The following is a 15,868-nucleotide window of genomic DNA, read 5'->3' as shown; positions in this document are numbered from 1 at the left end:
AATCCAGGAACCTTCTTTTCTTTCTTCTGATGTATATTACCCCATACTTACCCATAAACCCCAGTTTTAAATTTCCTGACCTCTGGCCAGGATAGTTTCGGGTGCGGGGAACCTGGGAGCTACGTTGATGCTAGTCCCGGTGGATCCTTTGGCAGGGCATTGGTTCACTCCTGCAGGGCACGCTCCTGGTCTCCCCTCTCGGGTTTGGGGGGGGGGGCTTTGTGTGTGGATGTCTCCCCAGACTCCCTAAGGGGACTGGTGGATTGCAGGAGGCGACGCTCCCGGTCGGTTTCAGTCTGCCTCGGGTTATCTGAGGCCCGGGCATGCTGGTGAGTGCTGGGGGTTTGTAGATTACGTCCCCCTTTTTGGCCTGTGGGGCTGGAGGGCACAGCGTGTCGTGGCGCGACGCCTCCGCGCATGCGGTTGTGTATGCTCCTCCTGAATTTTCCATCAGGCCTTCCCGGGCCTCGGAGCTGCAGTTTCCTCTGGTAGGCAGTCTTCAGCTATGCCGCCAGGGGTTACATATTTTGCCCTTCCTCCTCTGCTTCATCGGGCGTGCTGTCGAAGGCGGGGGCTTGTTGCTTTAGTGATGGGAAAACCGGTTTGTTGCTTTGTTTTCCTGCGCTGGGTCATTTTAAAAGGCTGCAGTGTGTTTCTGATGTAACTGCAATGGCAGCCTGTGGTACATTAGCAGTTAAGTGCTCGTGTTGCAGTCCTGGTGGCCTGGGACCAGTTACTGCTTTCAGCACATACTTGTACAGGAATTGTTGGTACTGTGCTCTGCCTGCACTATGGGGAAGCATGTGGTGAAGCGTCGTCACCTGGAGTCCTCTTCTTCTTCCAACTCCCTGGAGCCTAGGAAGGGGCATGCTGCAAAGGGAATGGTGCCTGACCATTTGTCTTTGTCCAAGAAGGGCATTAAAAAGTTGCTGTGGCTGGCTGTTCGCGACAATGGCTATGGGTACAAGCGCAGGCATGCTTCTCCTTCCTCTCCCTCTTCTGGGACCAACGCCTCCTCCTCGGATGCACCTTCTTCAGAGACGATGTAGGAGGGGTGGAGGGGGGCGGGGGGGATACCTGGACCATGATGCTGTGACTGCTGTCTTGACACACGGTTGGGACTGTATGGGGGTATTCGGAGCCTGTGGTTCAGGGCGACTGTGCCGATCCCTCCATTACACAGTACAAGCATACTCTTCATACGGGATTGTCCCTCATTGCGGACATTTGCAGGAAAATTCTTCCGAAGTGGAAGGACCCAGAAAGGATCGCCATGCCCCGGTTCATGGCCAAGCTCTGTCCTCTGTCTGGTGGGGACTCTGGGGACTCCTTGCTCTCGGACTCCGTGGAGGTGGATAATATTCTTGCCAGCCTCGTGGGGCGCTCTGCTATGTCGGCTGAGGAGGCTGCTGTCTGGGACAAGGTGGATCGCAAGGTCAACTCTGCTCTTAAGGTGCACTGGGAAGACCATTTGGCCCTTTGTGCGAATGTCTATGGCTCCTACACAGTGGAGACTCTCCTTGGGGTTTTTAAGACGCTTTGTTGAGCTGTGGAGGATGGTTCTGACTATGCTACTCTTCTGTCTGACATGCAACACCAGGTGGAGTTATCATCAGACCTGGGATATGATGGTGTGCATGGGTCTGACATGGCCATGAGTGCCGGAATCTACGCTCTGAGGCATGTTCATCTGTGGATTGGAAGTCTGAGGATTTGCCGAAGATGGCTGCTCTAAAGCCTCCTTTTGAAGTTGCAAAACCTTTTTGTGACTTATTGGAGGATAAGGTTCACACACTGGCGTAACAGGGGCCCCCGCGGTGCGGGGGGGCCCCCACCAGCACATGGCTGGGAGGGGGCCCCAGAAAAAAAAAAAAAAAAAAAAAAAAAAAAAAAAGTTTCTTTTGAAATTCACTCTACATTCATAAAGAACATTTCTGTAACAGAAATAATTACTTTATGAAGGCAGAGTGACTACAAAAAGAAACTTTCTTTTTGAAGTCTGAGGGCCCCCATACCCCATGACATGGAAGACCCTAGGCTGGAGGCCTCCATGTCATGGGGTGGGGGGGGGAGGGGGGAACCCTATGCCTTCAAAAAGAAATTGTTTGTTTTTGAAGCCACTCAGCCATCATAAAGAAATTATTTTGATTATGGTTCGGTCCTTAACTGAAATAATTTCTTAATGAAGTTATAGTGACTTAAAAAAGAAACAATGGGGCTCATTCTGACCATGCCGGTCCGGAAACAACGGTGCTGGTAAGCTTACAGGCACTGTTGTTTCCGGACCGGCATATTACAGGTCTGCCTGGTGGGGCTGCCGTGCCCGACAGGTCTGACCCTGCCAGGCACAGCAGCCACGGTAGGCAGACCTGTCACGGAAGCACCGGCACCGTTAACAATGGTGCAGGTGCTTCTGTGTCCCCATTCCCGTGGAGTCTGGGGTTTAACGAAATTACCGGCACCTGATTTCCCAGCCGCCGGACTTGAAATAGCACGGTGGCACCGGGAAGTCAGGCCATAGTAATTTTTTATGGGTCTGGCGGCAACCCGCCGGTAGCACCGGCACGGTTACCACTGGACCCGTAATGAGCCCCAATTTCTTTTTTAAGTAATAGGGCCCCCCCTCAACTCCATGAGGTGTGCGTGTATGAGTCTATGGTGAAAGGGTGCACACTCAAATGTATAGCCGGCTGCCTGTGTGTGTATGGTGAAAGGGTGCACACTTAAATGTATGGGTGGCTGTGGGGGTGTGCCTGCATGGTGAAAGGGTGCACACATAAATGTATAGGTGGCTACCTGTGTGAGTGTATGGTGAAAGGGTGCACACTTAAATGTATGGATGACTGGGTGTGTATAAGGTGAATGGTGTGTGTGCTTGTGTACATGGGCACAAGAAAACCTTCATTTCTGGGGGCTAACCCTTCAAATGTTGGGAGAGGCGCTAACTTCACATGCGGTGGGGAGGGGGAAACTTATTCCTGTGGGCGCATCCAAATTATTTACGCATTTTAATGAGACTATTCTAGTGCAGATTCAATGTTACACGCAGTTAACTCTCTCCTATAAGTCTCCTGTTCCCTCTCTACCCTTCCAATCACTCCCCTGGCATGCAAGTACTAAACCCACATCACGATTTCAATCGCCTAAACAATGTGGCATTTGAATGCAGGTACTAACAGTGAAATGCTTTACGTTGGTAATTGCTGGGTTCTTGTTAACAGCAAAAACCAGGTGCCGTTTAAAATCTGTGTCCTGTTCGGTCTGGCAACTGCTCTAAAGGTTAGCCAAGTTGAGTCAATATAGCCCAAAATGTCAGGGGGGGGGTAGTGCTGAAGCCCAGTCAACTTAATGGTGTTGCGCTACTACTTGTGTTTAATGCCTTGCTTACTCCTAGCCCTATTCTTCCTCGTCCCAGTACTTATATACGAGGCAGTACGTGTGTTTGAGGCACTCTGCCTCATACAAAAGTACTGGGAAGAGGTACAGGTACATGGAGGTAATGCCTGATTTAGCTACCTGTAATCTTCATCACTCCTAGTCCCACTGTTCCTCATCCCAGTACTTACCTATGAGGCAAGGAGCCTCATACGAAAGCTCTGGGACAAGGAAGAGGGACGCAGAGGTAATTCTGGGCCAAGGAGCTGATTGTGGAGGTTGGGGTGGTGGGTGGCAGGGAGAGTGGATGTGTGGGGGGGCAGGATTGTGTGATGAATCATAATGGTTGTCCATGTCCAGGCTAAGCAGGCATGATATGTGGTATTAGTGGCTAGAGAGGCATTTTGATTTAGCCAGTCTAGTCATTCCTCAGTTTGGTATGACTTTCTTTTAACTGGACATTTCTGATAAAGTAGTCCTGCTAACTTTAATTACCTGGCTAGATTGGCATTTGGGTGCTGCCAGTCTAGCCATTTCTTACTGCGGCATTGTATATTTTTTTGGGCATCTGTGATAAAATGATATGATGTGATTCAAGTCATTTATAATGCGCCTGTACACAAGTGTACACAAGGGAGGGATGATAGAGGGAGGACAAGACAAACGATCTCACTAGGCCTTATGTCATTGTGAGAACGAGAAGTGCAAGGGAAAAGGGAGCAGGGAAGTGCAAGTGAGAGGGGAGGGGAAAACAGGGCAGCAATGCTCTCAGTAAGTGCAGCCGGGGCAGAGCAGCTATTGGTTGTGCAAGGAGAACAATGGACTGCAGGGTTACAGTTACAGCCCCTAAGTGCATGGTAGGCCCGGAGGAAGTGCAAGGGTGACCAATCAAGAAAGAGCCTGGACTCAGAGAGACTCTGAGGGTAGCCAAGCAGCCAATCAGTACAGCAGACAGGTAGGTCAGGTAGGTCAGCAGGGGGGGAGAGAGAGCGAAAGCAGCAGAGAAGAGGAAAGCTTTTAGCTGCTTCCGAAACTTCAGGTTGTCCGCCTCAAGTTTGAGAGGGGCAGGGAGGCCATTCCAGTTGGAGGCACCAGCAGAGGAGAGAGGTCTACCCCCACTCTCTGCCTGGAGAAATGTCTAAGCCTTAGAGAGTTGGAGGTAGCTGAGTGAAGGGTTAGAGAAAGAAGGTATTTTGGAAGAGAGCATTGGATTTAGTGTTGGCACTGGCCCCAGAAAGCCTTGTGGGCAATGCAAAGGTTCTTGAACTTGATCCTTGCAGCCAGTGGATAGATTTCAGGGCTGGAGAAATACAATCCCAGGGCTTGAGGCCAAGGCTAAGTCTTGCAGTCCTGTTCTGGATTATTTGCAGATGACGGAGACTAGAGGAAGACAGATTGAGAAAGTGGCTGTTGCAGTAGTCCAGCTTAGAGACAGTGAGCTTCTGGTGGAGAGTGAGAAAGGGAAGGGTCCCTTTGAGGAGGAGCAGCTGGTAGTGGGACTTCTTGGTGATGTCCGAGATGTTAGGAGAGAAAGAGAGTGTGGCGTTGAAGATGACACCAAGGTTTTTTGCCTCGCAGGAAGGCAAAGGAAGAGGGCCCAAGGTGGTCTGCTATAGTGAGAGAGGAAACACAGTGGCAAGGGTCCCAATGAGAAGGATCTCTGTCTTACTGGCATTAAGGCAGAGATTGTTGGAGGCGCACCAATCCTGAATCGTGGATAGACAGTCAGGAATGAGCAAGAGAGGAGGATGAGGGGAGCCTGAAGGAAAGCTGAGTCATCCGCACAACACTGAAAGTTAGAGGATAAGGTAGAGATCAGGGAGGCCAAAGTGGCCAAGTAGAGGTTGAAAAACCAGCGTGAGAGGATAGAGCCCTGGGGAATGCCACAGGTAGAGAGAGGTGGCGGAGAGAATGGGACCACAATCGACCTGGGAGCGGAGTGGCGGTCCAAGTGGAAGTAGGTCAGTCACTCTAGGGTCTGATCTGTGATGCCCAGGTTCTCACAGAGTCGATTGATCAGGATGGCGATGTTGAACCTGTCGAAATCAGAGGAAATATGAAGGATGAGAATAGAAGGAATGCTGGAATCAAGGTTAGAGAGCAGCACAGGTGTTAAGGAGAGCAGTTTCCATGCCTATGGCAGCTCTGAAGCCAGACTGATGGTCATGGAGACAACCAACAGATTCAGTGTGGAGAGTAAGCTGGGAGATGGCAAGCTTTTCCAAGAGTTTGCTCAGGAAAGGTGGAGATTGAGCGATAGTTTTCCAGCAGGTAGGATCAGCAGACTGCTTCTTGAGGAGTGGGTGCACAAGGGAGTGCTCAAAGGGAGAGGGGAACATTGCAGTGGCGAAAGAGTGATTACAGAAATCGGCCAAGGCTGGAGTGAGGGTGTCGATATGGGCTTTGATGGTTCTGGAGGAGCAGCGGAGCACCTGTTTGGACGACACTTTCATAGATCGGACTTGTCTAGAAACCTTGTCAGGTGTTGTCAGAGAGAAAGAGGAAAAAGGAGGAGGAGAGAAGAGATGGGCAAAATGGGCCGAGAGAGGAAGAGGACATAGAGGACAGGCTGCCCTGAGATTTAGCAGAGAAATGAGAGGCCAGAGCTGTACAGAGGGCATGGGAGGGAATAGAAGAGGTATAGACCACAACAGGATTGACCAGTTCCTTGCAGATTTTAAAGAGTTTGGCCGTGTTGTTCGAGGCCATGGAGACACATGCTTTATTGTGTGCTCTCTTCTTGATGAGTGTTATTGCTTTGACTGGCATTTTGCTGAAAACAGTCTAGGTATGTCTAAATGTGGCCTGGCATTCTGTACTATAATGTTATTACGTGTTTACACTGGTCTACATTGTGCAGCCAGTTGGAAGCATTAATGTTCCTGTGCACTGTTGGTGACTTGCATGTATTGGATTGTGTTACCCTACAAAACAATTGCAAACACTCTGGCTTTATAGCCAATTTATCTCAGAAAGTGTGCTGTATATTGCATTAAAACACATATTTATATCTTTTTCCTAGTGCAGTGTGCGGCATACCCCTTCAGCAGCACGTTCATGCGTATTGTGCAAGCGTGACAGTCTAGGCCGGCCCAGAGTGTGGCGCAACCCGTGATTTTTTGCCGAGTTGGGGGGCCCCCTCAGCATGGCTCGCAGGGGGGCCCCCACATTTTGTGTTACGCCACTGGGTTCACAAGGTTTTCTGTGCAGACAAGCACGCGGATAAACTGCGTAGAAAGCCTCCACCAGCCTCCAAGAAGTCCTCTGCCAAGTCGGTTCCTGTTTTTTTTGGTTCCAAGTCCCGTTCGTTCTGTAGACCTCGAGGAAGGGGTCGGGGGGTCGTAATCCTCCTCGCACCTCTCGGGTCTTCAGGCCCTGTGATGGTTCTGGGGGACTGGTGGGCGGTCGTCTCCAGCTGTTTTTTCCAGAATGGGCCCGGTGGTGTTCCGACGCCTGGGCTCTTCGGACTGTCCGGCATGGGTATCATGTGGTCTTCCTGTCTCACCCTGGATCTGCCCTTCTTGCTCAGGTTGTCTCTTCCTCGCAAGCTGCCCAAGCGGTCAGCAATGTCTACAGCCCTGTAGGAGTTGTTGCTAAAGAATGCTATTGTGCCAGTCCCTCAGGCACAGAAGGGTCAGGGGTTTTACTCCAGGGTTTTTATGGTTCCAAAACCTTCTTGGAAGTTCCGCCTCATTCTCAATCTCAAGCACTTTGACTTTTTTGTGAGGAGGGAGCGGCTCAAGATGGAGACTCTACAGAACATTCTCCCTCTGGTTCAGAAAGGGGATTGGTTGGCATCCCTGGACCTCCAGGATGCTTATGATCATGTGTCTCTGCTCCCCTCACAGGTCCACTTCTTCTGTTTTGCTGTGGGAAGTCAACATTTTCAGTTCTTGATTCTCCCCTTTGGGTTGCGGTCAGCCCCCTGCGTGTTCACCAAGTTGGTGGCTCCCCTGGTAGGTCATCTACACCTGCAGGGTGTCAGCTTTTCCCCCTATCTGGACAACTGACTTGTCAAGGTCCATCGGTGGGAGACGGTCCTGGCTCATCAACGTCTGGTCTGCCCGACTCTGCAAGACTGGGGTTTTTTGATCAAAGGCCCAAATCCCACTTGTGTCCGTCCCAAGATCTGGTGTTCATTAGGGCCTAGTTTTGCACCAGGGATGGGGAAGTTCTTCTTGCCTCCTGTGAGGGTCTGGTATCTTCAATCTGTTCTCCTCAGGGTTCTCCGGCGGCGGTGGGCCTGGTTTGCCTGTTGCTTGCTCTGCAAGGGCACATGGCCTCTTGTGTGTTTCTGGTGCCATGGGCCCGCCTCCATCTGAGTCTCCAACATCCTGACCCACTGGATTCCAGCCTCTCTAGAATACAAGGCCTCTGCCCAGATCCCTCAGGATCTGAAGGAGGATCTGCTTTGGTGATTGTGGGTTCAGAATCTCCAGGTGGGGGTGGACCTTGTTCGTTCCATGCAGACCTCTCTTACTACCGATGCCAGCGGCCGGGGGTAGGGACCACTCTGGGGTCCCATTCAGCATAGGGCCTATGTGAATAATCAGCGGGGCTTGGGTCGCTCCTTGAATGCCTAGGCCTGTCTGATTGCTGGTTGGGGCAAGAAACATCTGGTATCCCTGGAAGCCGCACACATCCAGGGGGTGGACAACTTTCAGGTGGATTGCCTCAGCAGGGTTTTCCCCTCTTCCATGGATCTGGTCCTCTCTGACCGGGTTTTCAAATGTTTACATTTCCACTTGCGACATTCCAATTTCAATTATAATTTTTTGAGTGCCATTCCAGGTTGTCTTTGAAAGAAAAGACCTTCACATTCTCATTTAGATAATCTCCATTTTATTAATGCATTTGTATACTGTTCATTTTCATCACTCTCTACACGTGGCAGGAGAGTTTGAAAACTCTCCCGATGATCACCTGTGACCTAAACAGGCGTGAAACACGTATAGAGAGTGATGAAAATGAACAGTATACAAATGCATTAAAAAAAGGAGATTATCTAAATGAGAACGTGAAGGTCTTTTCTTTCAAAGACAACCTGGAATGGCACTCAAAAAATTATAATTGAAATTGGAATGTCACAAGTGGAAATGTAAACATTTGAAAGTCTTATTAACTACCATCTATGGCAACCTAGATAATATTACAAAACCACAGCTGACGTCCAAAAAGAATCCACTGGAATAATTTTATTTTGGATCTCGCCCAGGGAAACAGTGCAACAAATTGGTTGCAATCAGTGAGTCAAAAAATACTCTCTGACAGGGTGTTTGCAGAGATCGGCCGCAGGTTCGGGTGCTCAGTTCTGCACCGCTTTGCTTCACCAGCCACGGCAAAGGTGCCCCTCTTCTGCCCCGGGTTTCAGTCAGTGGGTGTCTGGGGGTTTATGCCATGAATCTGGAGTGGTCACAGGGTCTACTCTATACCTTCCCTCCTCTCCCTCTTCTTCCCTGGGTGGAACAGCAGATCCGGGGTCCGGGGCAACAGTGCTGTTGGTGGCTCCGTTCTGGCCTTGTTGGGTTGGTTCCCTTCCCTTCTGGAGCTTCAGGTTAGGAGGCTGTGGTTGGTTCCAAAGTGACCTTGCCCTCTCCTAGCAGGGTTGGGGTGTGAGATTCAGCGGATTAAATTTGCAGTTTGGTTCTTGTGTGGTCTCGGTGGACTTCCCAGGGGTTTTCTGATCCTGTGGTTGAGTCCATTATCTGGGCTAGTCACCCTCGGACCTTGAAATCCTATGACCGGCACTGAGGTCAATTGCTGGCTTGCTGTGGGAGGTCGGGGGTTCTCCCTCTTGTGTGTGGGTTGCCTTCTGTTTCCAGTATCTCCAGGAGGGATTCGACAAAGGGCTGGCTGTGTTCATGCTTCGTTTCTAGTGGGCCTCCATTAAGATCCTGAAGGGGGCCTCTGGGGGCCGTATGGTGGGGTTGCCTTGGTGGGGAGGTTCCTTAGGGGTCTTTCTACTTCTTGTCCCTGTGCCTATAAAGGTCTTCCTCCCTGGGATCTTCCTCTAGTTTTGAGTTTTCTTCAGGTCCTACCTTTGAGCCCCTTGATGTCATCAACATCAGGCTCCTCACGCTCAAGACAGCCTTACTTATTGCAATCACATCTGTACAGCATTAGGGGGAAGTGGGGGCTTTGTTGTGTTGCCCTACCTTTTTGGGGGTGCTTCCCGATTGCATTGTTTTACGTTGTGACCGCAAGTTTTTGTCAAAGGTGGTGACTCGTTTTCATACCTCGCAAGGTCTGGTTCTACCAGCTTTTTTCCAGGACCCAAACACCTGACGGGATGGCTTGGCATGCCATTAATGTTCGGCGGGCTGTCCTGGAGTACCTTTCTATGATGGAAATGTTCCTTCGGACTGATAGCCTGCTTGTCATGTTTGGGGCTGATGGTGTGGGGCGGAAGGCCTTGGTGGTTTCCATCAGTCATTGGATCTGGACGGTCATCTCCATGGCTTATGCGTCTTCTGGTTTGTGCTTGACCATGTGCAGGGTCGTTCCGGTGGGGGTATGGCAGCTTCCTGGGCCGGTGCCCGTGGGGTGTCCCTGCAGGAGATTTGTAGGGCTGCTACCTGGGTGGAGGAGAGCATGTTTGTCAACCATTACAATCAAAATGTGGCGCACCCCTCAGATGGCTCCTTTGGGGTTGGAGTTTTGTCTGTTGGCATGTAATTTTCTGGGGCATTAAAGTGTGTTGTGTTACATCACTTCTGTCTCTGTGTCTCATTGGCTCTCTGTGTCTCATTGAGACCTCTCCCTGTTGGCGGTGCTTTAGTAAACCCCAGAGTTGATTAATGGGATGAAGAAGAGGGACGAAGAGGTAATGCTCAGATTACTTACCACTAATCTTCATTACTCTGAGTCCTCCTGTTTCTCGTCGCAGTACTGCTGACCCTCCTCTCCCTCTCTACAGGGGGGGGGGAGGGGTTCCATGCTCTAGCTTGAATATTAACTGGGGCTTATGGGTAAGTATGAGGTAATATACCTCAGAAGAAAGAAAGAAAAGGAGGTTCCTGGAGAGGGGGTAGGTTTTGGAGGAAAGTATTGCGAGGAGGAAGAGTAGGACTAAAAGTAATGAAGATTATTGCTGAGTAATCTGATCATCACTGCCCCTTTAGGCTTGTCCTTGGAGCACCCTTGCAAACAACCTTCAAATCCAAAATGCTCCATGCTGAGATCAATATAAAAGGTGCAGGTTGTAGAACGCTCATTGGACTACGAATATGTATTCAGATCCTTGCCCTGGACTGGCAGGCTGTTCTGGCGCTGTTAGCTTTGGCGCATCTTGGTTGGGATTCGGCAGGGGGACAATGGAGGTTACTAGGTAAGCAACTGAGCAGTCTTTCTGCTTTGGGATGGTCTGAACCTGGTGGATCACAGCGTTGGTGTTGACGCAGAGCAGAACGATACGAGGAGCACAGTCGTGAGCTATTCAGCTCTTTCAATTTAAGATATGCCTAACCAGAGATAACGAGACATGATCTAATATGGATCACCCATGAGGCCTCCAGTCAACACCCAAGCGCTGCTACATTCATTACCAATCCAGCCTCGATAAGAACCTGTTGCAAGGTCGAAACACGCGTCGGCACCACTTTCTCAAAACCTTGAAAAACTACAATAAAGCAACAATGAAACACTAAAGAATTTGTACGGATCCTACTTATTATGCTCAACAGAGAGAACAGTGTTACATACATATGATGAAATGTACTAGCGCCAAGTAGAAAACACCAACCAAATCAAACAGAAATGTATACGTTTACATCAATTTCCTTGTGTACTGAAGGTGGAGAAGGAAGGGGCACAGAACAAGCGGCACTTGCACATAATTGTATTTTACATGTTGTAACCAAGCTTTGAATATCCTTATGCCTTGCGCCTGAATACCCTCGGGTCTGGAGCGCAATACAAATAATAAACTAAACTAAACAGACTTGACAGCTCGGCTGTCCTTTCCTCCTTGGGTCTCGTGTGTACAGTTCTTTTTACCCTTGCATGAGTAACCCGCCTCAATTTAGCACATACTATAGAACAGGCGAAATTCATTAGGAAATGCAGTCTGCGAGGGAGGCGTAACTTGGTGGTGGCTTTGCTTTTTCTGCAAAGATAGAGAGTAAATCTGAAGAGCTAAGGGGATTTCACCTAACTTTACTCTTCAATTTTCCTCGCCTCTATGTAGGTTTAAAATTGCATGTTGGCGACCCGACAGCATGTCCCCTGCTGAAACGTCCATGTTTTAATAAAACTATCCCTAATGTCCTCTTCCTGCACTTGGTTGAAGATCTCAGCTGCTCCAGTGGGATTATAGACAGAGGAGGGTGAGAGGGGGTTGCCGGGCTTTACCGTCACCCATGAGGTTTTCTTGAATACTGAACAGATTTTAGGTTGCCCGCTATACCACTAGGTGGCAGCATTGTAATATAATGCAATCAGTGCACCTAACGTAGGTCGCAGCAGGACGTTGAACCGCGATCCTTTTGGCGCGGCCGGCAGGGCTGTGGGACATTTCGTCGCGGACAGCATGCATAGAAAGTATTTTTCTGGATATCTATGAATACGTTGCAATTAACGGTGGACAGTAAATCGGCAATTCCCAAGTAACCAGACATCACAGTGAAAGGAGATGCTGCTCGCCAGTGTTTGTTCGCTTTCAATGGTCTTCCCGTGTAAGTGAGGATAGCCCGTGTTGTTCCTAGGCTCTGCTGAACTGTGAAAGTCAACGTGCGCTGCGGTGGCTTCTCATCAGTGTAAAGAAGCTCTCCCTTTCTCCCCGCCCTAACATTTTCACTCCCTAGTCTGCCATCACTAAAGTGCACTATTTCCACTGCTACTAACAATGGCTGCTGTAGCAGCAGGAGAGGCACTGCTAGTGCGGTCAGTAGTGCTGATGCAGTGCTGCTACTACGGCAAGCCTATGCGCTCAGAGACTATTGCAGTGGTGATTTGGCGCACTATACAAAGAGTACTCACGTAGCATAAATAGGGGTATTTTGATAGTGCTACTTTTAGTGTTGCCAGCACTAGTGGTAATGGCAGTATAGTATTCGGTCCAGTTCTAGTAGATGCAGTGGTAGAGCCAAGACTGTTATCATTAGTACCGGTAGTAGCCGTTCAGTTGCACCAGTATATGAGAGAGAGTGAGTGAGAGAGAGAGAGAGCTGCCAGCAGCTCTCTGTTGCCCCCGCATGAAGCGTAACACGGAGTATGAGTAGCCGTGCAGATGCCCTATGCCTAGCACTCCAAAAGATACCACAGAGACTTGGCGCTTCGTCCTCATTGACTGTGATGCCAATCTGGACCACCCATGGCCTCCTCCAACCTGTCCCACCCCGTTGTGGTAGCCCGGCTGTCCCCACCGCTCAGTATTTTATTCCCCACCCCATCGTGAGCCCTTTAGTTTTCTCAATCCTCCACCCTTTTAAGCCGCCACCAGAACCCAGGCTCAATGGCTTATTGCATTAGAACTAGCAGTAATATGGGCAGTGAGACATTAGAGTGGTTGAAGTGGCGTGTCTAGGGAGTGGCGCATGCTACCCATGGAATCTGATTGGCCACCCCATTACCCTAAACTATGATCACTATGTGTGTGAGCGCTCATACTTCATGTCACCCCTGCAGAAGTCAGTGCTCCACTTGGGTCACCCCAGTCAAGGGTCTGGACACGCCACTGAGTGGATGAGCTTCAGATTAAAAAATGTCAAATCAGCAATGCCCCACAGAACAATTGGCACCCATGTTCATGGATTTAACTTTATAGTTGGTGCGTGCCACCATCCAGCGGAAGTCAATCCGCTGCAGAGACTTCCTTAAAGTGCTAACATGGTACATTTAGCAGAAACCCTCCTAAAAAGTTCCTACTGAAGAAGCACTCCTCACCAGAACTCACGGGCATTATAGATGCAAAGACAATCATTTTTTGCCTACCTCAGACTACCACAATTACATTGGCAACTACCCCATGGCAACCGTATTCATAGCCCCCGTTTCATCTACAGAAAACCTCATCTCGGCCCATATGAAGCAATTAACATGGTCCAACTGAGCCCTGCTTTTCTTGGGGTGTTTTTTTGGAAATGAGGCAAGGTTTGGGGGGGAGAGAGAGAGAGGGAGAGAGAGAGAGAGGGAGAGAGGGAGAGAGGGAGAGAGGGAGAGAGGGAGAGAGGGAGAGAGGGAGAGAGGGAGAGAGGGAGAGAGGGAGAGAGGGAGAGAGGGAGAGAGGGAGAGAGGGAGAGAGGGAGAGAGGGAGAGAGGGAGAGAGGGAGAGAGGGAGAGAGAGAGAGAGAGAGAGAGAGAGAGAGAGAGATAAAGCTATAGAGCAGGAATATAGATCCAGTTCACATGCTGTGCATTTTGTTTGGCACAAGGGTGTTTTAGACGCGGCTGCAATGTCAGCCACGTCCAACGGTTCCTTGCACCAAATCGACGGCACTAGAAAGGCTTTTGCACCAGAATGGGTGTGCCAAAATTGCCACTGCACCAAAGCAGTGGCGCCAAAGTAGCCCGCGGCGAAACAGCGGCGCCAAAACAGGGTGTACCAAAAGTAGGTATTCCCGTGCTGCACAAAGGCTTATTACATGAACACACAAGCAGGACATTCTGTTCTTTAAGGGCAAAGAAAGCTACCTTCAGTGTACAGTTTATATTTTTAATTTCAACTAGATGGAGTTTTAATATTAACCTGTGGCACCGTGGCATATGTTATTCCTTCCACAAAGAGGCAACCTGTAAGTAAATGCTGCCACCTGTGAGTGGTAAACCATGGCATTAGCCGGAGCCTGCTCCTCGTCGGCTCACTTGTTATTGGACGCCTTTGGATCATGTTATTGGGTGTTAGGCGATTATTGTCACCAAGTAGTACTTCCATATTCTCGTGAGCCATGTGGTGCCTCCACCCACTTCACTGACTAGTGTCTTCATTCAATATATGGCTTTCGTCAGTATCAAAGTAATAGGCCAGTTAGGAAACGTAGGATACTAGGTCTTTAAGATTTATTATGGATACTCAGAAAACAAGCACGTCACAATGTTAGGCAGCATGTATTAACACCAGTTTTCCAGCAATTTTAAACATACACACAACTAAAAAACTACATTTTCCATTCAAATAATGTCACCATTACACCTTTATGTAATTTTGTGATACGGCACGGAGGATAACATTTGGGAAGCCTCTTTGCTTGCTTGTTTTCAGCAGCAAGAAACAACTACAACTCCCACAATTCACCACGTATTATCCACCAATCAGTACATACCTTACACTGTAAAACAACATCCCACTCACAGAAGGTCCGCTGCTCTGACTTCTCAATTAAGTATGGCCTTCTCTATTGGAACTTGCTGTGCAAGATCTTCAATAAATGTGAGAATCCAGAAGGTGTCTCGCCCACTACTCCCCGGGGATCTGTCATCCAGGTGGCCAGGAAATGGCCATCACTTTTGGATCCAGTTCCTGGGAGTGGACCAGTCATGGAGGATCACCTGGGTGAGGGGTCTTCGGGGAGTGGCGGTGGGACACCGGATGATGAGACGCAGTATCCCCTTCCCTGTAAAACCTTTACCCCATCCTACCACAATACTTAGGAATGAACCCCCAACCCCTTCTCACAACACGAACACTTTCTCACGGACAGCCCGCTATGAGAGAAAACAGACTAACACCTGAGCCGTATACCTGACGTGTCCCAATGCAAGGGTCAGGGAATTACTGACCATCATGCACACCTGACTTCCATTACACTTCCCCACACAGATAAAAGGCAGAGCACAAGAGCACAAGAGCACACTTGAGCGAGGCAAAGCACACGAGCAAACAGCAGTTCCAAGATGGAAGATTAAAACGAGGAGAAAGACGGCAAAACCAAAGAGGGTTGCAAGGAGGGAAGTAACCTTGAACTCTAAAGACCGCTACTTTCGTAACCCTTGGAACGTAAGAAACCGAAGACTAGGAACAAAGGCTGATCAAACCTGTACAGTGTGTCGGAGGTACCCGGGACTCTCCCACGTCGATAACCCAGGCGGAGAAGAGTGATTGCTACCGTGGTACTGTCCTTGGCTCCTATAACAAAGGGGCATAAGAAAAGACAGCACAGACGGTGCGTCGGAGAGACTGATGCCAAACCAGCTTGTGTTTCGAAGCAGCAACTTTGTATAAAGAGAACAGTGTGAGGCATTTACAATAATCGACACAAATATAAATTGGAAACTAACAAGAGTAATTGGACTTTGAGAGGTCAAGCCAAGGTACCATATACAGAGTGGTCTGGAGTAGAAGTTCCCTTGATCTTTTCGACAAGGAACCAGTACCTTCATGAAGCCTTGAGCATAGAAAGTGTAAAACCAGGAAACCAGGCTGAGGAATCCTGCATTGTGTGTCAGAGGTACCCGGGGCCCTCACGTGTCGAACATCAAGGCAGGTAGAATCACCAGCTGCCGTGGTGCTGCCCTTGGCTCTAACAACAGAACAGCGTCAGGGAAATCAACAGCAGGT

The sequence above is a fragment of the Ambystoma mexicanum genome, chromosome 2p (assembly GCF_040938575.1).
Source record: "Ambystoma mexicanum isolate Mex_15411 chromosome 2p, UKY_AmexF1_1, whole genome shotgun sequence".
NCBI lineage: Eukaryota > Metazoa > Chordata > Amphibia > Caudata > Ambystomatidae > Ambystoma > Ambystoma mexicanum.
This window is presented reverse-complemented; position numbering follows the sequence as displayed.